The sequence below is a fragment of the Equus przewalskii genome, chromosome 14 (genome assembly GCF_037783145.1).
Source record: "Equus przewalskii isolate Varuska chromosome 14, EquPr2, whole genome shotgun sequence".
Classification (NCBI taxonomy): domain Eukaryota; kingdom Metazoa; phylum Chordata; class Mammalia; order Perissodactyla; family Equidae; genus Equus; species Equus przewalskii.
The window spans coordinates 41,612,959-41,636,824 of record NC_091844.1 but is presented as its reverse complement, the minus strand read 5'-3'; the positions used below and the strand labels follow the sequence as shown (position 1 = coordinate 41,636,824).

The following is a 23,866-nucleotide window of genomic DNA, read 5'->3' as shown; positions in this document are numbered from 1 at the left end:
CACTCGGCCACAGGGCCAGCCCCAGAGTCGGATCTTTTTAAAGGCATCTGTGTGAACTCAGTATCTGTTTAAGTCTGAGGGTAAGACTAGGGAATGGAGAAGGTTTGAGGAGGACTTGATGTTTTCTCTTGCCATGTTAGATGACGGCACCAGGGACTGAGGGAAGGCACTCTCAAAGGACAGGTTTTTTTTATGGTTGTGCTTGACTTTGGACCTGCAGAGGCTGAGGTATCTCTGGTCTATCCAGGTGCAGGTATCCAGGATGCAGCTAGATCTGGTTTTCATGTGAAGAACCATGTGAGGTCAGAAGCTAGAACTCCAGAAGTCATATCCAAATTGGGAATGATAATACCAGTTATGCTACCTCATGGCATGGTCGTAAGAACAAATCCATCACCACAGGCTATGGATTGGTTCCGGAAGTAGAGTGGAATAATACATGCAAACGTACCATAATGTATGTTACTATTATTGAAAATAATAACGAATAGGTCTGTGTATTCTGCTGTCACCTTCACATTCCTGCAGTGTATCATTACTCTTCATGTTCTTAAAAGCACTTTTCATTATGTTATTGTCAGACCTAAAGCAAAAATTTATTTGGAGAACTCCTTTGTTCTTTAGTAAGAAAGTTTTTAATTTTTCCTGGGAGAGTTGCATTTAAGATGTAATGATTAAAGCTTAAGTATAACATAATCTCAATCGGACTAATATCCGGTTCAATCTTTTTAAAAATTATTGTTCCTTGAGATCTGGTAACTTGTAGTTTCATTCAGACGGGACTGAGAAAGCTACTCACATTAGGAACTGGAGGAAGGAAATAATTTCCCTTTAAACACCACAAAATCCCTCAATGTTACTAATACTGTAAGGCTTTTTTTTTTCACTCAATTTATCTAGAGAAACCCTGATTTGCATATGTTTGCATCTATTTGCATGTGCAATTCAGGTGACTCCCAATTCCAAGTATATAGGATGAAGCAAATTAACCCTTTATTTTAACCTGCTGTGGTTCTTGTGAACACTACATGGTAGGTTTGAAAATTTTAAGCTCCTTTTAAATCAGAGAAGAATTTAGGAAGTGTGGAGGATGGCATTCAGGGTCCCATCTTGGCCTCAGGAGTAAGGACAGGAAGCCTGAGAGAGTACCAAAATGGGCAAATAAATCCCCAAGGGTGGGCTGACAGAGCACCCCTAACTGAAGACGGGAGATCCCGGAGGAAGGTTGTGAGAGACTTCCATTCGTAATCAGGGTCTTAGAGGCAGTAGAGGGAAAGCTCGTCCCTGGTTCCTGTGCAGCGCTGTTACTGCCCTCCTCATGTCACATCCCTGCCTGACTTTCAGGGAGCCTCAGGCTTGTCCTAATTTTATGCAAATCTATATTGTAAAAGATTGCATATCTTCATATTACATGTTCACTGGGTACGTTTTGGAAAAGGAAAATCTCCCGAAACTCTCCCTTAAATATATATATGTAGCATATCCGTTCAGCCTTAAGAAATAAAATACTAGAGGATGCTTTAGCTTCTTTGGAAAACCAGTGCATATATATATATTTTTTTTTTTTTTCCTGGGTGTAAGTCATCTTTGGAGCCATATGACTAAACCTTGAAGGCAGCTACTTCTTTGCCTTCTTTTTGGGCACATGAAATGTGACCAAATTGAGGGGCACTTAAGTGTAAAAGAGACACCAATTCTGAAGGCTTCCTGTGAGAAAAAAGAATATAAAGTATCTCATTAATCTTTTTTTACTGTTGATTACATGTTGAAATGTTTAGCTATGTTGGGTTAAGTAAACTATATTATTAAAATTAGTTTTCTGTTTCTTCTGGCTGTTTATCAAATGTTGCTACTGCAAAATTTAACGTTGCCTATGTAGCTGCATTTACCGCTCACACAACATTTCTACTGGGCAGGACTGCTCCGAGAGATACTTTTCATTCTTCATCCTCAAGGGAGACCTCTAACAAAAGCTGAGAGTCAGTCCTGGGGCTGTGGTGAGGAGCGATTGCTACCCATTACTGATGCTCTAGATTATTAGTCTTTGTGATTTGAATATCAAATGTCTTAACATCATTTTCATGTGGGTCTTGTGTGCCTTCCCTTCCTTTCTCGCTTGCCCACGTTTCTACTATGACTCAATGCAGAGAGAAGAGAAAGCCAGGGTCCTCAGCTTCAGGCCTAGGAAAATGGACTTTAGGTGAAACACAGTTTCTCCTAATGACTAGTAAAAACTAATTAGGTTTTGTCATTTATTCACTTGGAAATTTGTCTCCCTGAAACCTTGCTACTCTATTTAACCTACTTCTAGTTGGCAAATATCTCCTGCCATGTTAGGTTATGCTTTTTGCTTAAATTAACTCTTAAACAATATACCATAGCAGATACAGGAGAATAGGTGGGGGGGGGGGGGGGAAGTTTCCACTTTTTTTTTTTTTTTAATACAAGACTGATTTTATTATATTACCAGGGAAGTAAGTTAGATTGCTCTGGCAGTCTCAATAAATCACACATGAAGTCGTCTTTTTTTTTCCTAAATTAAATTTTTATTTAAATAAAAGTGTTATGTTTGTATTTGAGCTGACAGCTAAATCTGATAATTAGAGTGCATGAAGTTGGCTTTGATTGGCATTGTAATTGGATTGTCATTGGGCTGAGAACCTATTATCTTTGGATCATGCCCCATGAAATCTGTTGAAGAAACTTTGCTGCCAGTCATTAGAGCCACCATCTTGGCTTACAAATTAGGTTTGAAAGGCTTCTCACCACTGGGGAATGTAATTTAAACCACTGCAATTGCACTCCCATTAATTAAAATTATATTAAAATTATGGTTCATTTTCTAAATATTTTTTTTTCGTATTTTATTAGACATACTTATTACTAAATGCTCAACAAATTACATAGCAGTGCTTAGTAAAATTATGTTTCAGAGATAATCCATCTCTTCAGCACATGTTACTCAGCATCAGTAGAATTAGTTGGTGTTAATCGTTAAAAGATATACTATTTATGTTTTTCATTGCAAGTTTCATAAAGAAGCGTTTCTGTTATTTCCACATAAAATGCAGGAGCAGCAATGTCTACTGTAAATTAAGATCGGTCCTGCCGATAATGGAATATGCAGCTTTGCTATAAGGAGATGTCGTCTGTTATGGTCACAGTTCTTCCTGACTTATTTTTTTTCTTTTCTAAAACAATAGAAGCCTGTAAAAGAGAGACGACTTTTTTTTTTTTTTTTTGCATAGAAGATTAAGGAGGGGGAAAAAGCACACACATGCCAAAATCTATGCTGTTCTTTATTCCTATTATTGTCTGCTAAAAGCAGATCAGAGCTGATTAAGACAGAAAAGAAGCTTGTGAGGGCTCGAGAATAAGAATGAGGCGGGAGGTGGTGGGGTGAGGCTGGTCTCTCCTGGCTGGTGGAGAAGGGGATGTGTGTGCCAGGGCCCACAGTGCGTCCTTGCTTTCCGCTGGCCCTCCTCTCTGGCCGTAGAACCAGATACTCATGTGCAGATGCCACCGTCAAGTATGTGGATGGGAAGACGCAGAGGCACACTTTCTGAGTTACAGAACAAGGCAGAGATTCTTATTTTCGCTTCTTTTGTTTTATTTCTTTCCTTTTCTTTTTGTAATTGATGTTATGAATGTTCAGGAATATCTCCCCATTCCTCAATTGCTTGACTGCAGACAACTTTGGGGTGATAGTTTGGCAACTTGGATAAAAAACTTCAATGGGGTTTAAAAGTATGAAACAAGGTTATCAAATTTGTCCTAATTTTATTTAGATTGCCTTAAATATCTGTACCCTCGCTTGCCCTCCTGAGGATTCCCTCTCAGCTACATTTTTACAAGATATCTGTTTCCATTGTCGTTTGCATCTCTGGCTTCAGAGTTTTTCTCAGTATCTGACACAAAATAGATGCTCAATAACCATTAAATTGAACTGAATTGAATTAGAAATCTCCTTTTAATGATTCTAGGGGTTGCCAGAGCGGAATCCCAGGTGGGCTAAAGTACCTCATGTGTGGGTGGCAAGGTATAGTTGATAAAGTACTTTCATGACTTACTTTACTTACTCCACCATTCAGTGTTTTAGAGTGAAAACTGCTACTTGCTTTTCAAACCGCCTTTTCTTAACGGACGAAGACACTGAGGGTCAGAGACTGAGAGTTCAAGGCCATGTAGTTACTGAATAAATAGCAAAGCTGGGACTGGACCTCAGGACATCTGTCCCCAGCTCAGGGCCCTTTCCATTCCCCATGCTGCCTCCTGTCAAAAGGACTACCTTCCAAAGACAGGGAGAATGTGGGAGGCAGGCTCTCACTTCCACTCTTAATCACTGGGAGAGGAAAATGGGAGACAAGTAGCAATACAGATAAAATCCTCAAGAACGTTTGGGCCCTGTGACCCTTTGACTCCCTTTCTAGGAATATGTTCTAAAGAAGTAATCATATGATGAGTTATTTAATCACAGCCAACTTTTATTGGCTGCTCGAAATGAGCCAGGCATGGTCCTCAGCACTTTACATTTATTTTCTCGCTTAAGGCTCAGAGCAGTCCAACGAGCTATGTTCTTACAATTACTCTCCCCTGAAACAGATGGCGAAATGAGGCATGGGAGGATTTGATAAAATATGTCCAAGTGTCCAAGTTACACAGTTATTTAGGATTTGGACCCACTCTGAACCCAGAGCTCTTCCTCCCCACTGATGTACTCATTGCTTAGTCATTGCCGCGATGCTTAAAGCAGAGAAAGTTCAGAAGCAATCTAAAGCTGGGCAATGGGGAATTTGTTTAGGAAAAAAAATCCTACAAACTCTACAAATGATGCTTTAGATGTATATAATGGATACTGAAAGATGATTATGATAAAATTGAAATCTATAAAATACTGTTATCCCACTTTGGAGCATATGTCCATGGAAAAATATCTGGAGGGATTATAGCTCAATTTTTTTCTTGTTCTTCCTGTGTATTTTCTATTTTTTCTTACAATGAATATGCCTAATTGTGTAATTTTTTTAGCTAAACTACATAATTGGGTAGTACTTTAGAACTTTTGAAGCATTCAAATAGCATCAAGAAATTGTCAAGAGGTGTGTCCCCAAGCAAGAATGAGTTTCTCTTCCAAAGAATTATTTTCTTCTCCTATTACTCCTGGACAAGACCCTTCTGGTTTCCTCCTCAGTCACCTAGGGTGGGCCTTTGAGGTCTACAGGGCATCAGGGAGCAGCAGACTGGTTGTGGAGCCAGGCTGAAACAGTCCCTCTGTTTATACAGTGGGACCTGTATGGGAGTCAAACCCTTTTTTTAGCAGGAGCGTGGCCTTTGGAAAGGAAGCATGATAGCCAGATTTTGGGTAGTTTCACACAAGGCTGAGCTCAAACAGCTTGAAGAACAGCAGGAATAACAGAAAGGAAGCTAAGGGCTTAAGCTCAGAGAAATGAGGAGAGAGAGAAAAAAGACACCCTCCTCCGGAAGGGTGGAGAGCCCCTTATTGTCCTCATTTGGCTCCCTTGTGGGTAAAATGTATGTCAAAACAAAGACCCAGATGAGGGACCTGGAGAATGGGGCTAAGGCAGAACTGAACTTTCTAGGTTGGAGTCAACCACGTGCAGGCTCTTCTTTGGGACATGCCTCAAATATCCATGCACGTGCTATGGTCCAATCTCCACCATCAAATCGAGCATTTGTTTGAGTCTAAGCAGTTGGTGGCTTAGGATCTGTGCAGTGTCTCAGACACTTTAGGGTCTAGTGAAGGAAAGGGCTGAGCAAAGAGGCGCCGGGTCCTCTACACTTCTATTCATACATTTGAGATTTGAGGCATCTGATTAAACCTCACTGGAAAAAAGGGTTCAGAACTAAAGCATTGTCTGCAAAAGTTCAGCATCTGGGGAACAAGGCACGTGATATGTACATTTCCTTGTATGGTAGAATTAAAGAAAAAGGGTGCTGCTCATAAAATGCAGGCCAAAATGAGACAGCTGGGTGTGGGGAGGACAGAAGAGTTGGACCCTGAAAGAAAGAGCAAAGGAGATGACAAAAGAAAGACCACATTTTACAATTTTTATCTTCAACTGGTTATGTATTTGCAGTTTACAAATGTTACCAAATGATTTATTGGCCAAATGGATTCTAAAGTATTGAAGAATTAAATTTTCTCAGGGAATATCAGTTACTTTGAACTAACTGTTGTTAGAATATAGTCACCATAAAATTATATATATAATCACCATAAATTCCAGAGTGTGTATGTGTGTGTGTAATTTTTGGTATTCCTAAGTTTGGCTGTGACTTTTCAATTTTGCATGAGTTCACATTTCTAGTCTGAGACAATAGAATTCAGCTCCTCAATAAAATTCAGCAATTCTGTTCAGCTACTGTTATGCTGTATAATAAGAGGCAGTTTAGCACAGAAGTTACAAGATTGAGCTCTGGAGCCAGACCTCTGAATGTGAATATCATTCTGCTGTTTATTAGCTGTGTGACCTTTGTCAAGTTTCATAAACTCTCTGCACCTATTTGCCCATCTGTAAAATGGGACGATAGTAGCCCACTCACACGATCTTTTTTTTTTCCTCCGCTGAGGAAGATGTGCCCTGAGCTAACATCCATTGCTGATCCTCCTCTTTCTGCTTGAGGAAGATTCACCCTGAGCTAACATCTGTGGCAAATCTACCTTTAGATTGTGTGTGGCCCACTGCCACAGCATGGCCACTGACCAGCAGTGTAGGTCTGCGCCTGGGAACCAACTTCGGTTGCCAAAGCAGAGCGTGCCAAACTTAACCACTAAGCCACTGGGGCCAGCCCTGACAGGATCTTTTTTGAGGAGAACATGAATTAAAACCTATCAAGTACTTAGAACCATGCCTGGCACATAGGAAGTTCCGTAAATGTTAGCTATCATTGTTGTTATCATTACTCTGTAATATTTACCAAATATCAGGTACTGTGAAAGATGAAAGGATGAAAAAGATGTGTTACTCGTCTTCAAAAAATCTTAAATCTTAGATTGCTATTTTTCTCTGTTTTGTCCATTGAATTAGGTCATATTACTGCTGGCACCAGTATCTTTCTATCAGAATTTCTGAGTTTCAAAGTTGTATTATTGAAAAAAATATGGAGTTCTCCTTATGGATTTTTTTATTCCCTAAGAGAGATAGTTACCTCCTTCCTAAGCAAGTCAAGACCTAGCAATTCACTGCCTCCAAGGTGAAGCAGCCCCTACCTAGATAACCACAGTGGGATTCCGGTGAAATCCTTTGAGTATAGTAAAGGCCTTGTGCTCCCCTCTTGGTAAATGAAATCATTGATCTGCTTTTAAAACTAACTTATCTAGGGGTTGTCTATATCAACATTCATATCGAGATAGGGGAGGAGGCACAGCTAAATGTACGTGCACAGTGTATGCACACACATACAGAATCGCCCAACACAGCTGGGACCTCACATACTAATTTGAATGGTTTCTACTGAATTAAATACTCTTTCCTGAAACTAAGAAAGAGCGTGGAATCTTTGCATTTTTTTCTTTTCAATTTGTGTTAATATAGACACGAGCCTTTATTGGGAAAAGTGGAAAGCAATGTGTGTGAAACTTGGACTATATCCAACTGAAAAAAAATGAGTTCAGATGCTTTCTGTGTTGGTTTTCGACTCACATGCAGATTGTGCTGTTTGGTGAGAGGAATAATTAGTCATTTACAGGTTCATTACGTAGTATGGTTAAATCTGACCTTCTCTTCCCTTTGGCTGGCTGGTGAGGGACCTTTCTCAGTAGGTCCAGCTGGTTAATATGGCCCTTATATGTACATACGTATGTAGTACAGTCTGTTTCTCCCAACTCTAATGCCACTCTCTTTGAGATCCCAATTTTACATATGGCAAGGAAAAGCCTACGTGTCATTCATTTTTCAATCCTTTGTACAAGATTTCTAAATGGGACATCCATCCTCCATTCCACCTCCTACAACAAAAATGGCACATTGTTATTTAAAGCAAAAGCTTTATAGATTAGTTGTTGAATGTGATATTCATCTCATGAATAACTAATAACATAAAATAAAGAACAATGAAAATGCAAATTATCTGCACATATACAGTGGCAGTTAGCAGTACAAATAGCCCTCCTGAGTTTGTGCAAGGTAGGCAAAAGCCAGTCAAATCTCTGATCATACCTAGTCCTTTGAGTTGCTGAGACAATATCAGAATTCATCTCTTTTAGGACTCATTATTGAGGCATGAAAAAAGAGATTGAAATCTGGTAGAATTTCAGTTCTTTCGTTAGCATTATTAATAAACAAGAATTGGCAGGAGCTAAACTGATTGGCACATACATCTGGAATAACAGAAATAAATAAAGTTTCAGAATGGGAGGAAAGTTTCCTGCCAGAAGGATTTTGGGTAGAAAATAGCATGTGTGTGAGGACAGCTTCAAATCTAAGCAAACCTCCGATAAATCTGAGTAGCATTTTTAGGATGGAAGAGAGGTGCAGGTGAGTGTCTCTCTCCATGAAGGACATGCCCTCCTTTTATTTGGGAGAAGAGAACAGAAAGAAAGTTAGGGAAATGGAGTAGAAAGTAGATTACCACTACTATGAAAAACCAGCCTAAGGAGAGGTCTTATTGTTCTAAATATCAAACTGATCCTGGGCACTAATTTCTGGACTAGCTCTAAAGAAGAAATTAATGGTAAAGGAAAGGATCTTCAGCCTTTGAAAGATTTTTATGAATACACAAAGCCAAGATTTTATTTTGCTTATGTAAAGTGAATTAGCCACATCATTTGATAAAGAACCAGTACCTACCAGAAGCATTGAAATATTCTTTCCCTTGCTTACCTGCTGTTTTATCCAGTTTTGGAGCTCTTCATACACACTGTACATTTGGGAAATGTATTTAGAGTAATTTGTTGCAGAAAGACTGGCTTTCATTTCCCTGACAGTCAAGCCAGGAGAGGACTCTGCCTTGGATTTTAGTGGTAGTCTGCCCTGTATCAGTCTTCATAAGGAGCCATCACAACAGTCATGCAAGGAGCTGTGAGCCATGGCTACGTGAACAACATAGGATCTGCCTTTTTATAAGACATTAAATTACATTCACTTCTGTTCTTTCTCTGGTATAAGAGAAAGATGAAAACCAAAGGCTCAAGAGGACCATTTAAAAGCAGCAGGCCCCACAGATGGCTAACCCAGATAACTGAGAGCATGACATTACAGCCACACTCTGTGTGGTGAGCTCTGGCAACCCCGAGCCCCTGGCTGCCCACCACTAACTGCTAGGCTGAACTGTGTTTCCTGTGACCACTTCAAAGTTGTTGTTAACCTAATAGAGGGCCTCCCCTCCCTACCCACCCAGAGTCCAGGCTCCAATATTTCCTTCTGAATCAACTCTTGAGGGACTCACTACATTCAAGAACTTGTAGCACTCATGAAGTGTCTATCTTGACTCCGGCATGGCTTAAATCAGTTCTCTTCAACCGTGTGCACTCAAGTATCCTTAATGACACAGGAGAGTTAAACTCTTAGTCCATGTTGAGTCAACCCACAGCAAGCAAGCCATTTCTTAACAGTCCCTATTTTATTTTAAAAATGCAGGGAAAATTTATATTGTACTCCATAATGTATCTGTGTTTTAATGTCCTAAAGTACCTAACAACCATCCCCTGCTGCCATGACTGCCCAATTTTAGACAAAAAGTGATGTTTAAGTGTGATCCCCAAACCAGCAGTATCGATATCATCTGGGAACTTGTTAGAAATTCAGATTCTCAGGCACCCACTTATTGAATCAGAAACTCGGGGATGGAGCCAGCTAACTGATTTTCAACAAGCTCTCCAGGTGATTCAGATGCACAATAAAATTTGAGAACTGTAAAGCAAAATATCAAATATGTTAACCATGGAGATTTGAATATTTCCTGATGTGGCTACTCTCAGGTATGTCATTCCAAAATTGGAGAAGCATAAGGTAATTGATTGAAGCAGAGAATTTCCAGATTTTTTTAAAGACATGTCTACATATAGGGAATACTTATTTGGATGTACTCGAAGTTCATTCAATTGGCCATTCCACAAATATTTACTGTGCAGACACTCTTCTGTGCATTGGAGATATAACAGTGGACAAAACCATCATGGAGTTTACATTCAACTGGGGGAGATAGCCAATAAGCAAGTATAATATAATGTCAGGCAGTAATACGTGCTACCCAGGAAAATAAAGCATAGTATAGGGATCTAGAGTAGGTTGACATTGCTCTGTTAGATGGGGTGATCGGAAACAGCCTCTCTAAAGAGGCAGCTTTTGAGCAGAAACTTGAGTAAACTAAGAGCACAGCTTATGAGATGATCTGAGGAAGACGTTTCAGAATGTGGGTGCTTCCCTTGTCAAGTTCTCCAACTTAGATTATGTGAATTTAGACACTGGGAATATTTCTTGTCTTCTCCTTCTGGGCTGGAGATCACTGAGGATTGCTCTCCCTTTCCCAGGCTAACTCTGTGCTGAAGGTCTCTGTCATAAGATAAGATAGTTTAACTCTTCTGGTGAATATTCTACCTGGTGGTTATTTTTGAGTGCATCTCCTCATCAAGGGATTGGACATTAGGTCCTGAGCTCTGGGTGAGAAGGGGCACCAGCTGTAACTCCTCATCTCTCTCTCCCAACTCCCAAAGCAAAAACTTGGAATAGTTTTTATTTCATGGAAAACCTTGAAGCTACTCTCATCTGTGTATGTAGTAAAGAAAATCACTCACAAACTTTTGTACTTTACTAACAGTAGCTTCAACACATTACTTATCTTGCAAGTATTCTAGGCACAGTACTGTGCCACAGACAAGGTGGCAAATCCTGGATTGAAAAGTACCATGACGGAGGTCAAGGTGATAGATTCAATCCCTGTTTTTGGCAGTTCCTATTCTCCAGAGACTCACAACCCTCCCTAGAGGGAGTCTTTTTAAATAAATGTCCTTAGTTGCAGGGGGCACGGGGCATGGAAGTCCAAACCATTCTGACCGAAGGAAAAGTACGTCAAGTAAATATACTATTGACAGCAGATGAAGATGGAAAGCATACCATTTGTTTGTTGCAAGCTATGGAGGAGGCTGTGACTGAGATTGAAGAAGAAAAATCATTGCTCTTTCCTCAATCTGTAGCCTTTTTCTGGTTTGTTTTTGGATGAAAATGTTCAGTGGAAATATTTTTCAACTGTAGTTTACTATTCTGAAAAGTCACCGAGGGGCTTTCCTCTTCATCGTGTTGGAAATGTGCAGGGGGAGGCAGAGGAGGGAATCAGTGAGCAGCAGTGGTGGTGGGACAACCCCGGGATTACCTGCCTTTGAAGGTGAACAGAGGAAAGTCCATTGTCCATGAGACCCACTGTGTTACCAAAAACATAAAGACAGCCGTTAAGTGCAATCTTGTGATTCCCACATGTATTTCTAATGATTTCCAGAAAAAGAGCAAAAAGGAAGTCACAATTGTACTGTTTCCACTAGACACAGAAAAGGCATTCTCACCGAGATCGGCAGCCTGACACTTTCTTCTCTTTCCTTTCTTCATTCATGTACTTCCCTTCTCACTGCTTTATTTTCCCAGCCTTTTGTTTCTCTGATTTCTCACTGGCTCCCTTATCCTCCCATCCTTTGATACAATATGAAGTTTGAAATGTCCAACAGTCGTTTCTGTCACAGAAAACATATAACCTCCACTTTGGAATGTCTTTGGAGCTGTGCGAATAAATGTGTTGAGAAGGAGTAGATGGTTTCCAGGTAATTCTTGCAGACAGAACTGCAATCCAATTCTGGATCTGTAGTCAAACCATCTACAGAAATAAACATCACAAGCAAATTTGTATTTATGGGAGAAATTGTCCTTTGCCCTCAACCCAACATTGAATTTGAAAAATTTCCAAGCTTTATTACATGTAGAATTGGTTTTTAATGCTTGAGGTATGTGTAGGTGAGTGAGAATGGAGCTGATAAATGTAGTTACTTTCTTGCATTCATTGGTGACCCAATTTTCTACAAAGTCATTTTGCATGTAGCAAAAAGAATAATGGTGGGGGAATGAAATAATTACTGTCACGAAAATGCATAAAATGACCTGGCAAGATTCAAAATTTGGGAGAGATTTGAGGCCAAGCAAGACTCTATCAAAAAGACTTTAAATACTATCTCCAGTTTTTCTATATCTTGGTAACAAGAACATAATATCTTCAATCTAAAATGATTTTCCTTCTTTATGGGGATCCGGAAGCCAGGGATGCAGGACTATTCTTTCTGGTTTATCGCCAGATGAAATTCACCCAAGGGGTTCAGGTGGAGGGCATCCTAAGTGTGGTGAGAAAACAGCAGCGTGGAAATCTCTCATTGCACCAGCAAGTGACTTTTTCACAGATAGAGAGGTAGAAAATTTCAATTCTTCCCCGCCCCACCTGCACTCTTGTGGGATTTAAGAAATTCCTGCTCCACTCTCCACATAGTCCTGGTGTGGTTCATGCTGGTGCCAAATTGGACACAAGGGGGCACCGAAGTGCCACACATTTTGCCCTGGGACCTTTCTACACGTGCAAATTCCCATCAACAGAGAAGGCCAGGAAAATGGCCCTTCAGGAGCATTCTTCTTCCCAAGCTTACTTGGCAGAGGCATTACCACAGTGGTTGGAATTATAAAATGTTGCCCACAGTTTGTGTTTGCCCAAGCGTCCATCTTGGTGCCCGTTTGAAAGTATTCCACCATGGTGGATGAAGCACCATATTAAACTCCTTCTTTCCTTTAACTAATTCAACACTGCATGGTGTTTTTCAGAGAAAGTGCTGCAGAAATCCATTAGAGAAGAAACTCTTCTCAATTTAAAAAATGTTAGTTGCTTCCTAACAATACATTTCGTGTATTGGTGTCCTGAGTATATTCTTAACAAGGAAATTATTTTTCTTTTTAATCCATCTGTTTGCCAAAGGAGACAGTCATTTGTTGATTTATTTCCTGTGCTTTGTCTTTCTTCTTTACCTGAAAAGTGAAGAATTGGCAGGGTTCTTGCCACAATGTGAAGAACCGTGGGATAATTCATGGGGCAACAATAAAGTTATATGTTAGTTTCTCTCACTTAAAAGAAGATGGCGAATTTGACTATTGATTTCAGATTTTCTCTGTGTGGGCAAGAGAGCTTGCATTTTATTAAATGCAGTCAATTTGTGGTGAAATATTCTTTTTATTTTTCAGGATAGATTGCTGATTTACTTTAGAATGGTGGGAAAATAAGGCTGTACCTGCTGCGTGCTGAAGAGGAGCATTTATTTGCTTTATTGATTTGGTCCATTTTTGTGAGATGTTTTCTATGTATTTTTCACTTGGCTGCAAAATGCACCTACAAATGGTCCTGGCTGTCCTACTGCCTCGGTGTCCTGGAGAATAGCTCCAAAGAGAGTTTGGAATTTGCAAATGATTCTTTTGTTGGAGAAGCCTTTTGTGGAGGCAAGCTCAGTCCCTCAAAGATGGGCAGGCGTAACTGCAACTTCTGTACTTTTCAGTGATCTTGATTGGTTAAGTTCTCTTAAAGTTTGAGAGTATGAATGAAATTAAAGTTGTGGCTTCTAAGTTAAGATCCTCAGTTCATTGTTCAGAAGCCTGGTAGATCGTGGTACTGACATCAATACAGGGGATATTAAGCAGTCAGAAATGATGCTTCTGGCCTTAACTTTTTTATTTTCTATCAGAGGATAAAAGCTTCCTCTTTGAAAACAAAATGACGATGCGGCTTCCAATTGAAAAATTATTCAATTATTAAAAAGATAGTCTGTAGGGGCCTTCCCAGTGGTGTAGTGGTTAAGTTTGTGGGCTCTGCTTTGGTGGCCTGGGCTTTGCAGGTTCGGATCCTGGGTGTGGACCTACACACCACTCATCAAGCCATGCTAGGGAAGAGTCCCTCATGCAAAATAGAGGAAAATTGGCACAGATGTTAGCTCAGGGGCAATCTTCCTCACCAAAAAAAAAAAAAAGTCTCTATAAAGACCAATGAGTTCTGATAAGCAAGAAGATTGCCTAATCCGTAGTGTTAAGTGGAAAAGTATAATGCACATGCTATCTATAATATGTAAAATGTATGTATGTTTAGGAACTGGAAGACATGGAATAAATAATACAGGTTATTTTGTAGAGTTGGGATCATAGGTGACTTTTAAAATTTTTTTTGATTCTTTAATTTTATAACATTATTTATGGGAAAAATGAGACTAAATGCTTTTGTAAAATGATGACTCCTTTAGGTGATTGGGACCAGTTGTCTCGTCATTTTCTGGCTTTCTGAGTTAAAATCTTTTGAGTGTCAATTTTTTTCAAGTGATACCTGGTTCTGTTGGAGACCACTTTCATTTTCTTTATAAAGAAAGCCAGAGTGAGATTTTTAGATCTAGACTGGAAAGGTGAAACACAACTTTTGCTGAAATTTAGATTATGTATACTATCCTTTCGATTTTGACAAAATATTCAGGGTCCATTGGCACTTTTGATTTCTTGGATAATCAAGTAGAGGAAATAAACTTGATCAATTCTAACTTGCACTAAAAATTGCTACACTCAACTGTACTCAAAATAATATAGTTCAAGCTATATAATAAAATTCCATTAACTGAATGACCTGTTGCAATGAAATATATTTTTAAAATACCTTTATGCTTACATGTTAGAGTTAAAACATATATATGTATATGTATGCATATATATATTTAAAAAGATAAAGAAACTATGTATATAGTTTTTTTAGGAGAAAATAGTTTTATTGTACTAGTAGTTTATGTACATATGAGGTCAGTTAACTCTTCAGCTTTTAGTCACGCATAGAAGGATAGCTAAAGATAGCAGATCCAGCCCACTTCATTTCCTATGTGCGCCTAAAGGCACTGATGCTGGATTTTGGCAGAGAAGATAAATTCAAATATAAGAGGATGTAGGTATGTTGATTTCCAGACCAGAGAGAGAAGTTAAAGAAGTAACTTTGTTTTGCATAGAGGTGGGTGGAAAGGACGCTCTCTTCGAAGTAATGTTGGAAGCTTAAATAATTTTCTAGGAGCCTTTCCAAATTTAAATTTTTTGTGTGCTCCGTGTTTCAAATTTCAAATAATTCCAGTTATCTAGGTTTCAATGCAGGCATATGGGTCTTCCATTTCCTGCGACTCATAACTGTCCTTGTTTAGGGGAAGGAAGTTTCAAAGGTGGTATTCATTTTTGTGGTGGTTGTGGTGGTTTTCATTGTGCAGTTTTCTAGGCAATACTTATGAAAGCAGCCCAGGAAACTTTGCTTATCATTGGTTAAGTAACACTTAAAGGTGAGCTTTTGCATGGCAGAGTAGGAAGTGGTGAAAGAAATATGTAAGAAAGTAATCTGGGAACAAAAGCTTTGCCAATTTGTCAATTCTTGCGTTGTTAAAAAAATGAAAAATAAAGATTTGATAATCCTGGATTCTCAGAGCAATAGAATTCCACTTCCATCACTGTATTTCATCCTGAAGAGCAATTTGTCCATCTCCATTATGTTTCTTATTTGTATTCACATATGGGTAGGTATTTCTTTACATTCAGCTGTCTCTTATTATATACTGAAGACATAATATACGTTTCTAGTCTTGCTGCATTGTCGATGGTTTGGGAAATCCCCATATTTTAATAAAAATGTAACTGGTATAGGATTTTGTCTTCCCATTTAATTTAATTTTTCCTGATGCAGCTTACCATGGGTGCTATTTTTCAGGTCATGTTTGCTTCTGTCTGTGGCCCCTTTCTCTTTCAAAATCATAAGAAACATATTAGGAAATGTTTTTGAAACATTTTGTTTTGCATTTACATGGTCCCATAAGCACTTCTTTCAATCATATTTACTTATGCAGAAAGTTATCACCCAAGGTGTATTTTTTTTTTAAGATTTTATTTTTTTTTTCTTTTTCTCCCCAAAGCCCCCGGGTACATAGTTGTATATTCTTTGTTGTGGGTCCTTCTAGTTGTGGCATGTGGGACGCTGCCTCAGCTTGGTTTGATGAGCAGTGCCATGTCCGCACCCAGGATTCAAACCAACGAAACACTGGGCTGCCCGCAGTGGAGCGCGTGAACTTAACCACTCAGCCACGGGGCCAGCCCCCCAAGGAGTATTTTTTTTAAGTAGTTAACTCAGCCTCACTTCTATTTTTTTCTTATTTAAAAGTGTTTTGTTTTGGTTTTTAAGGAGAAGTCTCATTGACAGGAGAATACTAAGTTTCTTTCCCAAATATGCAAATGAAAAGGGGAAATGAATGAGTGACTGAACTTTTCACTTGCATCCAGATGTCTTGGTATTCCGCCATGGTAGCCTGAGTGTGTGTGTGTGGGTGCATGTCTACAGGCCTATGTTGTAACCTGGTCCCAGGTAGAAATTGGTGAGGTCAGTTCTGGGATGGTCGCCAAAATCCTCAGTTGTCCTTACAGGTTTGGGATGGAATGCAAGGGCTATAATATGCAGACAGCACCTGCCCACCAATTCCAATGGCCAATTAGAGGAATGGCTGCTCTTTAGGGACAGCACTCGTGGTCTCACCGCAGATCTGACATAATTCCCTGCCTCTTGGAAAAGGGACTTAGTTTGGGTCAATTCAAGAAATTATTCTTCACATCTTCTCCAAAGAACTCTGTTGTGTAGTATTCCTGACATTCCTATTTGCCTGCAGAGTGACCGCCTTTCCGTGGTGAGGAAACGTGATCTCCACATTAGCAAACTGAAGGGGATTTGAGACTGTAGTATAAATGTGTTATTAAAATTCATTTCTTATATGGTGAGCCATATCTAATTTCAGAAATTGATTTTATCAAGCAGAATCAGCAATATCTTTCTGTCTGTAGTTCACTGCTACACAGACACATTCTCTTTTAAATGCCTTTTCCTCTTAATACTGGGACTATTATCTGATGTCTGAATCTGAGTGACATACTCCAAATCCCGTCTGCTGATCTACCTTTCAAATATCCCGGTGTCCTCCTTGTTTCCCATTTTTTACTGTTCAGGCCCTCCACAGAACATCATTGTCCCAGCAGACCTTTTATCCAAGGACTGTTGATCACAGCCCAAGAGCTGTCATCCTATTTGCATTCTGTGGATGCATCATTATTCACAACATTTGATGTCCATAAAAACACATTAAAACTATTTCCTTGAGCAAAAATAATCAGCTCTCTGCTGTACATATCATTTGTATACTCAAATTGTAAAATGTAAATTGATATATAAGAAAATGGCCCATTAACTTTTTCATTAATGACAATAATACATTCTGTACACCAGCAGCAGGAGGATCCCGCCTTTACTTCAGCGACCTGAATGGGAAATGGGGCCCGCCTTCTTTTGCTTTTTTAATTTCATAAAAATGATGGGCGTCGTCAAATAGAGACACTTTTATGTATCTTATTTGTCTTAAAATATGGAACTTTTGTTTTATTATAAAATTGAAACTACCCTGGTATATAGGCTAAGTGCTTTTTTATAAAGAAAAGGAAAAATAATTATTTACTATTTGAATATGCCCGAGGACAAGTTTTCACCATGGATAACATGTAATTGTCTTAAAATGTTTATTATATTTCCAGTACTTAGTTAAATGCTTCTATGTTAAATTTAAAATATTGAAAAAAATCTTAAAATATTAAAAAAGGGCGTCTTTTGTGGCCCGATAATTTTCATGAGATAGAAATTTGTGATTAATTTGAAAATACTGAATATAAATTTTTGTTATAAGACGTGGACATTTTTATGAAATTTCATTAGGATTTACTTTGATTACTTTTTGTTGGAAATTAGTGCATGCTTTTTATACCAGTGAATATTGGATTAATCATCTGACTTTTTCAGGTATTAATAATAGTCATATTCTTCCAAGGTACAGGATTTAACTCCTCTCGTGCCTACATGACCAGTTGTCAAGCTGCAACATTTGGTCAAAACATAGATTAATAATTTGTCTATCATGAATACATCATGCACTAACAGATAAAGAGCATCTGATATTAACTGAGAAATAAAATCTGCCTTCAGTAAATTGCGTAGAAAAATTACACAGTACATTTAAATTACCATTTGCTTAGCAACATGCCCTTGTAGCCATTCCAGTGGGGCTATAAAATGATCGATTTACTTTAATTTTCTACTGAATCCTGAAAAAAAATGGCTATCAGTAACCTATCCCTTCATCATGGCATGCTGATTCACTCTGTGTATTAAATTTACTGGCAAAGAGCAAGACGTTAACAAAAAGTAACAGATAATGTGAACATTTCATGCATAATCTGTAATATGAGATATGTATTAATAGGGAAATTATGATGCATTCAATTATTCTGAAATGCCTTCCAGAGATGTTTTGATTTGGCTGCGCTCTGATAGTAGCGGCACAGCGGGGAGCACCTGAAGTGATGAATAACCTAATCTCCTAATCTCAAAATGGGCACTAGTCACAGCCAGCCTGGGAGAGGCCGGTGGAACAAACCACACTTCACAGCCACGGCCACTAAGAAGAATGCAACAAAAACAACAACCCAAACAACAACAACAACAACAACAACAACAACAAAATAACCAGCAGCCCAGCCAGCCACCCTGCCACTGGGCCTTTTAATAATAAAGAAATGAAATGCACATCTCTAATGAATGCTCTTTCATCCCCTGTGATCTCACAGGGCTAGATTCTAATCTGAGAGGCACCTTCCACTCTTCTCAGCAAAACTTACAAGACAAAAGGCTATAAAAATGATTGCACTTGCATTAGTGCTGTTAGGACTCCGGTATTTATGAGACATTATGTATGCACAAGAACCCTTGCTAATTTGCCACGTTTCATGCACACCTGGAATGATCTGCCACACGTATACATTTTTTTTCCTTCTTAATTTCCGAAGAAAGCCTACCACAACAGGAAACTGTTCATTTTGTAGCATAAGCCCCATGTTCTCTAAAGCTGCCTAGGTGTAATTAAGCATCTACATTTACTTCTGCGCGTGGGGAACAATGGTCTGGCTCCTTGGAGAGGTCAAGCAGGATTTATTTTATTGTGTACAGAGTCAGAGCAATGAAGGAGGCTGTCAAGATAGTAACTGGTCATTCCTCTGCCAGTTATGTGGCCCTCTCTATGTAAGAGCAAGGCTGTGTTTTGTCCCCCCTCTGATTTACTTCCCTTTTTTCATGGGATCATTGCTACAAAACTATTAGTTAATACCCTGCTGTAAGGAAAATAAGTCCTGAGGAAAATATGCTATGCATGTATGCCTTCCCTACCCCCAAATTGCTTGATTGCAGCAAGCTCACTTTTTGATTAATGCAATTTTGCATAAGGTAATATTACACGAGTGTATTACTTTTCAGTAATTATTCAATGGAGTTAATATGGCAGACTTCTTGAAGAAAAATTAGAACCGTGGCGTCTCATTTCTCTAAATCCCCAGCACTGTTCAGTAGGGTAACAATAATAATTATGTATAAATAAATAAATTTCTTTTATCAATGTTCACGAGGGCTGGAAATAACGGGCAGCCTCATCCCCAATCAGAACGCTCACGGTTGTACTTTTTAATTAGCAGTGTTCCGAGGGGCAGAAATGATTTTATGTGCAGTTTTGTTATGCTGCAGTTGGGGAGAGTGACACAGTGATTTGTTATAACAAGGATCTTTGCAGTTTAATCATTGTATAAAATTATGTGTGCTGTTTTGCTTTCGCTTTCCCCTGCACCTTTGGGTTTGAGCCACTCCAAAACGGAGGACAGGCAAGACTCCCTTTCCTAAAGCAATTTTCTCTCCTCTAGGTCCGATTTCACGTGAGCATCATTTTAAACTCCAGCAAGATGTGGTTCTGTTTAACTAGCCCTTGCTTACAGGGGTCCCATGCCTACTCTTATGTTTCCTTACCATGATACATACTTTGCGGTGCATTTTTCTCACTAATCATGGTTTAGCAAACAAGGAAGGAGAGGGCCGCGTTTTATGAAACTTTCTGAAGAGTGATGTTCAGTTTATTTCAGTCTTTAGTATACTAGAATGTACAATTGCTCTGAAGATAAATAAAAGATTCCGCGGGTGCCACTGGAGAGCAGAGCAGCATGTCTTTGCCGTTGCTGGAGACTTATCTGATTTGGATTTGTATACCTCATGGGGAATGGCAAAATATTGGAACAGACGGCTTGATATTTCCGAAGAATATAGTGGGCTTTATTAGCACCAGTTTCGCTCCCTGACTGACGGCTTTTTCAAATTTTTTATCTTATTAATCCGTGCTACTGTATGTAAATGTTATTCCTCTCTGCATAAGGGAGGCAACCAGCGATTTGTAATAAATGCTTATGAGTGCCTGAGGCTGCACTTAAACTTTAAAACATCTATTATTAAGTTGCAAAAAAACACTGTAATGGCCGATAGTGACCTCATAGGAATTTTAAACTGTGGTCTGCTCTTCTGCATTAAAAACAAAAAAATTGCCTCAAGTTAGAATTATGAGCAATGCTATTTTAACAGCTGCATTTTGATTATTAAAGTGTGTTTTACAACTGAATTACAATGCTTTTATGGACTCTAGGTATAAGATTTAAAAAGGTCATTAAACATAGTTGGGTTTTGTCACAGTAGGTGTCATTGTAGACAATGGACACTGCACAATCTATTTTATGTCATCGCACTTAGGATTTAAAATAGCGTGCAGGAGCATTTTAGTTTGTTTAACCATGTAGATTACTATAGATCTCTCAAGGATTTTTGACAGTTTGCAGTCTGAGATGACTACTTTCATTATTATTTTATTAATTTGACAAGAAACCCTACAGATTTTCTGTGTATCACTGATCCATTTGTCCCAGAAATAATTAAAAATGCCAGCCTGGAGCAACAGACAACAGATACACTTCTGGCAAATCAATGTTCAAAAATGCATTGCTTGTACTGGAGCCAACTCTTTAGTCCTGAAACATTTCTACATTTTCTCAATCTGATCGTATGGGCTCATTGACAATAGGTATTGACTCATGGTGTAGGTTTTCCAAATGCAGGACCTTTACATTGATTTATCCATTATGTCATATGCTGGGTACTATATGTAATGTTTACATCTCTGGCTATACAAATACAGGGTGAAGTTGCTTTTCCCAGGGCTGCCTCTGCCGTACACGGCTCAGCAAGGCGGTAAACGCAAACTTGAGTTGGCCTTGCCCGTGTCCTGCCTGTTAGCAACTTATATGTAATCTTTAATTTTCTTTTCATTAATTTGGCATGGTGTTATGCTTGTGATTAGCTGGAGTCTGTGCCATCCGTGGAACTGATTTCTGGGTGCCTGATTGTTGATGAGGACATGGGGATGGAGGTATGATAAGGAGTATAGAATCCTCAAAATATTTGACAAAATGTCACAAAGGATTGTATTTGCATGTAGTACTGTGGGTAGGACATGATGATTAGTGTGCGGTGCGTCGCTGGCACTGCATATCCGAGCTCATGCAGATAACATGTCTGCTGTACAGCTTTGAATATTGTATATGTACTTTGAACATATCTATGACTAGCAAAGCTGTCATTCTGTGGAAAAATGTAGCTGCACAAAAGACAATACTGGTTTAAATTTTTTTTTAAAGAGGACATCTTCTAAATAATTATTATCATGCTAATAACATTTGTATTCTTTTGTGTATAATTAAGATCTGCCTGTCTAAGCATGAAATAGGGTTGAAATCGTGAATAAGTATGCTATCCTTAACCTATTTAGTAAATCAGTTTTAATTTGGCTTTCTTTAGGTTAAATCATAACAATAGCATGCTGTATACAGAAATCCACAATTCCTGGCTGTAAAGAGTCTTGGAAATATTTAATATTTAGCAAAGCTTCCCACAAAATTAAAGAAGCTCCTGTTATGAATGTTAAGTGCTGAATCAAAAATAATGATTCAACAATAATAGCAGTCGTATATTTTTAAAAAGTTAACATTAACTCTTTATATCTCAGAGTGAGAAATACCCCAGCAATTTGATGTTTTGACCTCTTTGGCTTTGGCATGTGATTTTTTTTCTGACGTGATAAAAAAATTAATTTAAGATTCATATTCCACCTACTTTTGAGAGAACTTGAGGTAGCAAACAGGGTAAAACACAGTGAAAAATAAGCCATTTAGGGATAAAACATAACAGGTTATGTAATTTAATGATCACAAACTGTTTTGGAATACATCATGCCTTTTTATTCTCTTAAAATAGGAATATCTGTTGTTGGTGTTTGGTTATTTATTTTTTTTCTTCTGTAATTTCATGGCTAATACCTAGCCAGGCAATTATGCTAAAAGAAATTATCTTTGTCATTTTGCACGGGTTATTCTTTATTTTCAAGGTACTTATGTCTTCTATAACCTAGCAGATTCCCTTTTCTCCATCCCGATTGTAACCATTTGCATACTGTGATTTATAAGGTTATTGGAAAACACCTCCATTTATCAATTACGAGAGAGCACAGACTGCTCGGGAGCAGTTCAGGCAGCATCCTTGGCAAGTGAAATGTCTAAGGGAGTGGGAGGGGAAAAAGAAGGAAAGGAAAAGAAAATGGCAACAGGAGGAAAGTGGGAGTGCGAAGAACTGGTGGTCAGTGGTGCTTCTGCTTTCATTTTCCTGCTGAGCGCTGGCTGCCCTCTTCTCACAGCTTTCCTGGTATTGTGCACACAGGCCCCTGCCATTTGATTTCTCCCTCCATATTTTTGGTCCTCACACTGTTTTTCCATGAATCTGTATTTGTTTTTCAGTCATCAGCAAATATGTTCTGAGTGTCTATGCTCTGTGTACGCTGTTCCTGAAGGCCTCGCGTTGTGGAGAGCCCCATGAGGAATATGAAGGAAGTGACTGTGGGACCTCCTGTGGCCCATTCTCATGGGCCAAACAAGATTATACAAAAGTGCCAATTAAAGATAAATTGAAAAGATAACATGAAACGAGTGCTAAGTGAAATCATTTGTAAAATGGTTTCATTATGGTGTCTGACATGTCATAATTGCTTAATAAATGATAGTCAATAATAATATCGTGATGATGATGATCGTGGTAACACTGATGCCAATAAGCACTTTAGCAGTTGTTACAGGGAAAGGGGCTAGAACCAAGCAAGTGTTTCTACCACTTCTGAAAGCCTTGGCATGTGAATGAGTTTTCCCTAGTGGAAACTGCTTTGATGGGAGCTCCCCTAACACTTGCTGCATGCCCCTCACCCCACTCTCCCACCTCCTCTACTCTTGTTCTTTCTCCAGAGCATTTATTCCATTCTAATCTACGACCTAATTTTGCTGTTGGCTGTTTTTTGGTCTATCTCCTCCTACTTGAATACAAGCTCCATGAGGACAGGGATCTTTGTTTTGTTTGTTGATGAATCTCAAGCTCTCTAGTAGTGTTTGGCATGGGGCAGGCCCTTAATAAATATTTCTTGAGTGTCGAATGAATGGCTGCTGGCTCGTCTAACTTGTCCACCTCCTTCTGTTTCCTAACCTCATGACTTGACTCCTCTCCCACCTTGGATACCCTTCTAACAGCACACTTAGTGGCCAGCGTGGTCATGTTTGCTATAGTGAGTTCACTGTGCTGGGGAAGGAGAAGAGAAGAATTTCCAGCGCCGGCTGTGTGACATTATGACAACAGTGCACCCGCAGTAAGCTTCTGGGAAGAGCTGGAAAATCCAGTTACAGCCTACTGATCTGTTTACACATTGAGTCGAGTTCTTCCGGGCAGAATTTTTGCTGATATACTCACTTCTCTGAACAGTGCCCTCAAGCAAGCATAGTGAAGTGAAGAGGCTTTGGAATCAGGCAGACCGGGTTGGATCCTTCTCTCCCCCCTCAATGCAGAC

At 39.0% G+C, this 23,866-nt stretch overlaps 2 long non-coding RNA genes across 5 annotated transcripts in view; both read left to right on the top strand.

Annotated features, from left to right (window-relative positions):
* The window catches only part of LOC139075761 (uncharacterized), a 55,671-nt gene extending 37,020 nt beyond the window's left edge, over window positions 1-18,651 (top strand). Inside the window, exon 3 of the long non-coding RNA XR_011526530.1 lies at window positions 18,370-18,651. This is a non-coding gene — a long non-coding RNA (uncharacterized lncRNA). The remainder of the gene's footprint in view (window positions 1-18,369) is intronic.
* LOC139075759 (uncharacterized) overlaps window positions 1-23,866 on the top strand; it is a 592,181-nt gene that overhangs the window by 301,095 nt on the left and 267,220 nt on the right. The gene's annotated exons all lie outside the window — the stretch shown is intronic.